This window comes from Dendrobium catenatum, unplaced genomic scaffold, assembly GCF_001605985.2.
Source record: "Dendrobium catenatum unplaced genomic scaffold, ASM160598v2 fragScaff_scaffold_1342, whole genome shotgun sequence".
Lineage (NCBI taxonomy): Eukaryota > Viridiplantae > Streptophyta > Magnoliopsida > Asparagales > Orchidaceae > Dendrobium > Dendrobium catenatum.
Window position 1 is genome coordinate 408,228 of NW_021319804.1, and position 6,357 is coordinate 414,584.

The following is a 6,357-nucleotide window of genomic DNA, read 5'->3' on the forward strand; positions in this document are numbered from 1 at the left end:
TTTTATTTTATTTTATTTTATTTTATTTTTAAGAAAGGGTTTTTTTTTCCTCTTCTCTTTTTCTTAAAGGAAGATATTTTTTTTTTAAAGAGATTTCTTTTGCAAGTGACAAAATTTAGTCTTAAATGTCAGTAAAAGATCCTGGGGCCCAAAAAATAGAATAGACCTCTTTGGGCCTCAAATTGGGGCATGGACTGGATTGAGTCGGTTTGTCCAACCAGCCAACTGGTCATTTGACATCGGCACTTGAAACACATGAATTGGAGCCTTTGTGGGCGCCATTTTGGCGCCACTTCCCTTTTATTTTATTTTATTTTATTTTTAAGAAAGGGTTTTTTTTTCCTCTTCTCTTTTTCTTAAAGGAAGATATTCTTTTTTTTTAAAGAGATTTCTTTTGCAAGTGACAAAATTTAGTCTTAAATGTCAGTAAAAGATCCAGGGGCCCAAAAAATAGAATAGACCTCTTTGGGCCTCAAATTGGGGCATGGACTGGATTGAGTCGGTTTGTCCAACCAGCCAACTGGTCATTTGACACCGGCACTTGAAACACATGAATTGGAGCCTTTGTGGGCACCATTTTGGTGCCACTTCCCTTTTATTTTATTTTATTTTATTTTATTTTATTTTTAAGAAAGGGTTTTTTTTTCCTCTTCTCTTTTTCTTAAAGGAAGATATTTTTTTTTTAAAGAGATTTCTTTTGCAAGTGACAAAATTTAGTCTTAAATGTCAGTAAAAGATCCAGGGGCCCAAAAAATAGAATAAACCTCTTTGGGCCTCAAATTGGGGCATGGACTGGATTGAGTCGGTTTGTCCAACCAGCCAACTGGTCATTTGACATCGGCACTTGAAACACATGAATTGGAGCCTTTGTGGGCGCCATTTTGGCGCCACTTCCCTTTTATTTTATTTTATTTTATTTTTAAGAAAGGGTTTTTTTTTTCCCTCTTCTCTTTTTCTTAAAGGAAGATATTCTTTTTTAAAGAGATTTTCTTTTGCTCCCCCCCCCCCCAATGTTACCCCCCAATTTAGAAATTATTTCTCATGGATGGTGTCAAACTATTGCGTGTTAGAAAATTTGAGTCAATAGATTATATAATTTATGTCTTAACAGTGTACAAATATTCAACACGAACAGATAAAAATGATAATACTAGAAAATTTTTATATGTGGAAAACTCAGAAAGGAAAAAAACTCACGGGGCCTAACCCAGTTGCAAAATGCAATATGCAGTAATTGATATAAATATCTATCTTTCTTCACTATTGAAGAAGAGGAAGAGTACAAAGATCAAATGTCCACATATGGATGTTTTATGCCCAATAACAAGGCATAATTTTCATAAAAAGGATTTAAAAATCTAATATTTATAGACGAACAAATATGCCCAACATCAGGATTAAATCTTCTCAATATTTTGGAGAAAGTGGTGATTTTTTAAGCTAGTCGTCGGTGGCAATAGCTGGTGGTGATTGTCGATGGCAATGGCTGAAAAATGTTAGAGAGCTCTCACTAGTTCTCCCTTATCCTTTTTTCCTCCCCTTCCTCATGTGAAAAATGAGGGTCTATTTATAGATTTTTGGGAGTAAAATGCTCTGTAAGTATGGAGAAAATCTAGGGCAAATTAGAAGTGCTCCATCAAATAGTATGTTAATTCCCTTAATCATAGAGCTTTCATCAAATATTTAAGTGCCTTAATGATGTTAGAATTAAGTGATATTGAGATCGTTAGATTTGTCTAATTGAGCAGCTTGATTTGACTATAAGCATATCATATTTGGAGATCATTTGATTATTCAATTAATGCTTTGAAACTTCCAAATATACTTGAGTCCCTTGGTTTGGTCTCATTTAGACTTAGATTAGACTGATTTTGGTGTCATTAAGTTCATCTTATCAAGACGTTCGGTTTGATTATAAGTTTGTCAAAATTGGAGTTTAGATGGTCCTAAATTTAATTTTGAAAGTTTCTAATTCAAATATGCCTCGAGATTTGTGCTTGATCAATGTGGTTTTGGTGACATATTAGATCTAAAATTTTAATATAAATTATATTAAAATAAACTTAAATAATATTAAACATTGCAAGCTACACAAAACTTACCATAGAACTTATTACATATAATGAAATAATATGTACGTTTGTAATTTACAATTATAAAATTTGTGCACAACTTCCTTAAACAAGGAACGTTGGGGCATTATTGGAATAAGGAGTAAGCCTTGTAGATTCCAATAACTTATACTACTTGAAGGTTATATAAAATATATATTTTTTATTTAATTACGGTTGATTTTATTTTTCTAAGGTATATTAATGTGCAATCATGATTATTAGAATGATTTTGTTAGACATAAATAATATAATCCTATAAATAAAGTTTATATTCCCTACTTTTATATTCTAATGGTTTATTTGTGGTATTTTGTTTGATATAAATGCATTATAAACTCATTTGAAAAAGATCAACATTATTTGGAAGGCGCTTGTAAATGAATGAATGAAATAAGACGTTATGTATCGACTCGAATTATGTACTACTACTTATAATGAGTGTCAAATATAATCTACAAGGTGCACTTTTGGGCTTAGCAAAAGGGAGGGGAACTATCAAGTCAAGCTACTCCTTAATATGGGGGAAGTGAAATGGCATGAAAAAGTGAAAGAGGAAGGTAGAGCCATCACATCACCATGAGAAGAGGAAGATTACATGTTTAGGTGGTTTCACTTTACAACCTACATCCTCCATGCATGTTGATATGCCAATATAATCAATAATTGAAAAAGAGTAAAATATTATAAAATATATTTTTATTATGGAGAAGATATTGTTGGGAAAAATCAACATAAATAAAATTAAAAGTTAATTCACAAACAATTATAAAAATTTACGTAGTTCAGTGAAGATGCCTATGTTTACGATGAGGAAAAGATTTCACTATATTGAAAAAAATTGGGTTACAATTGGCTTTTTCATTTGTGCATACTCCCACACAACAGCCCTCAAGCCCCTTTAAATAGATTTGAAAAGAAAATATAATAAAGAAACTTCCTAATTAAAGCATTAATCAAATATCATAATTATGCAATAATTAGATCCCCTAATTAATATATTATTAGCCACTAAATGCTTTCCAAATTAAAGTTGAAACTAATATGAAAGATTTCTATAACAATCTTCACGTCATCTTTTACTTTTAAAAGTGGAAGATGACCAACTCTAATATCAAAACAGTTGTATCAAGATGTGCTTACATACCCTCCCTCTCAAGGGATCAAGCCAATCGTAGTTCTTCAAAACAAGTGGACAATTAGCCATGAGCCTGTATGTTCACCAAACTCCTACAATATGTGAAATTTTGAACTGGTAGTATGTCTGCTAGATTTTCCTTGGCATCTATTTTCTTTAACTAGAAATTTCCTTTAGTAATCAAGTTCAGAACAAAATAGTTCATTATATCAATATAATTGGTAGCAACAGATGACAACCTCTCCAATACCAAGTCTACATTAACTATACTCTTCAGGTACCTCAGAATACTCTTCACAGCTTGTCAATGATTCCTTCCTGGATCATGCATGAACATACTTACAACACCAAATAAAGACTTATCTAATCTGCGAACCAAGTCTTTTGAGGCTCCATACCTAGGCGGTCGTAACATATAGATTTCTTCATGCAATTCCCCATATAAGAATGCAATTTTCAAATAGAGCTACTCTAAAATCATATAATAGTGTTTTACAAGTGCCAAGCGACCATGGGTCAAGGGATGCTTAACCACTTGGGAGAACACTTCATTATAATTAATCCCTTCATGTTGCATAGAGCCTTTTGCCGCCAACCTAGCCTTGTTATGCACATTAGCTCTATGAGATCCTTTCTTCTTTGCACACATGGATTTCCACTCAATGTCTTTTCTTCCTAGAGGAAGCTTTACCAATTTCCAAGTATCATTCTTCTAAAGAGACTCCATTTCTTCATCTATAGCCCTCTTCTATAGATCACCATATGGATTGTCCACTGTTTCCTTATAATGACCTAAAATTTCAACCTTCATGGTTGAAAGTACAAATGTATTATGATCCCTTAACCAAGCTAGTTTTGGAACATTCTGGAACCTGGTTCTGCTCCTAGCAATAGATTCTTCTATGGGAACCTCATTCTCAATATCATCTTCAACCTCTCTCACCTCCTAATCTATAGTTGAATCAAGTACCCTGATAGAAGTGATATGTTTCTGTGGAACAAATGAAGTTGCATTAAACACCAACTTCTCCAATGCATCAGCGGTCTTAATAAAACTCTCCACCTACTTTGAGTCTCTAGGCATCAATAAACTCGCTTTGTTAAATGTAATATTCTCACTAATGATAATTTTATTCTCTCTCTGGTCGTAGAGTTTTAAGCCTCTAACTACATACCTGAAATAGATAAAGATTGCTTTTTATACTCTTGGTTCTAGTTTATCATTCTAAACATGATATAAAGCTAGACACCTAACAGTCTAAGCTTTAAGATGATGTCCCAACCACATCTCATTTTGGGTCTTCGTCCCAATAGGTGCATAAGCCAGATGGCTGACCAAGTGATAGACATAGTCTATAACATCAACCAAATAGACTCTATCCAACCTACTATTGGATAATACTCACCAAACTTTCTCTAACAAGTTTAATTTATCCTCTCTACCACCCCATTTTATTATGATGTCTCTCAAACGGTGAAGTGGTGCTTAATCCTAAATCTCTCGCACTATTGGAAGAATGCATCCAAAGTGTATCACCCCCATTGTCTAGTCTAATATTATGGATCATTTTATCGGTCAAAGTCTCAGTTAACTTCTTCCAAGTTCTAAGAATATCCAATACCTTGTTCGTACAACTTATGGTGTACACTCAAATTGTAACACCATAAATTCTTAACTATAGAGATATTGTCTGCTTTGACCTAAGGGCCTTACAATTTTATCATGTTGGTGTAACTTCCCAGGCGATCACCAATCCCAAAATTTTTACAGATCAAATGAGCATGCTTATATGTGCAGTTTCTTAATAAAATTCTAACCATCACACCAAAAGGCCCCTAGATATTTAAGAGTTTATCTTCTTTTACTTAAGGAGCTTCATAATCTCTCCCACTTAAGTAACTGGCGTCCTCATCAACATCTTTATCCTAGAATCATCCACTAGGCACATAGGATTCTAGAGATAAACCCTATAAGTTTAAGTGGCGACTCTCGTCATGTAGCACTTTATCCCATACAAGATTCAAGAGGTGGCACCCATGGCATAACACTTTGTATTCTATGATAGTTAGTTCTTATCTTCCAGCTAGTGTATTGCTTTGATACCATTGTAGCACCCCAAATGCTTAACTATCGAGTTGTTATCTTCTTTAGTTGAAGGGCCTCATTATTTTGTCCTATTGATGTAACTTCTCAGAAGGTTATCCATCTCAGGATTTCTCTGGGATGAGCATGCTTAGTAGTAAAGTCTGTTAATAAAATTTTAACAATTAGACTAAAAGGCATCTTGATGTTTGAGAGTTTATCATCTTTTACTTAAGGGATTTTATACAAAAATATTTGAAGTAATCATCAATAAAAGAGATAAAATATCTATGCTCGCCGAATGATGTTGTCTTTATCGGGCCCTAAATATTTATATGAACATACTCAAAAATACCATTTGTATTATAGATAACAATACCAAAGGATACCCATGTCTTCTTTCTAAACACACAATATTCATTGAAATTTAGCTTACATGTGCTCGTTCCTTTGATCAATCTTTGTTTTCCCACCAAATACATAAGTGAAGCTTCTCCAGCATGAGCTAACCTCATATATCATAATGTAGTGGCATTCTAAGAATCATCACTATTATTTAAAAAATATAAATAAATAAACTCATTCAAAGGTAAGAAATTAAATCAATTTTTTTATCTAATATTTAACAAATAATTTAATTATATTTTTAGTTTAATCAATTTTACAAAAGTAAGAAATTAAATCAATAATCAAACCGATACTTCAACAACCGATACCAACCAAGATTAATTCTTTTCTTTTTTGGTTCCAAAAGTTCTATCCCACCATATGGCTATTGTGCAAATTATTTTGTGCACACACCGGACACAAGCTTGCATCCAGATTGCTACGTTTTTACTGTGCTTTTGATGTATTTTTATAAAATGGTAGCTAATACACAATTTTAATTGCATATTAGCTGCCCTTTTGTTGTTCTTTTACTGAGTATTTGAAAAGCGCAGCAAAATGACAGCAAATACTCAATGAGTAAAATATTTGCTGCACTTTTGGAATATATTTGTAAATACTCAATAAAAGGTTAGCTA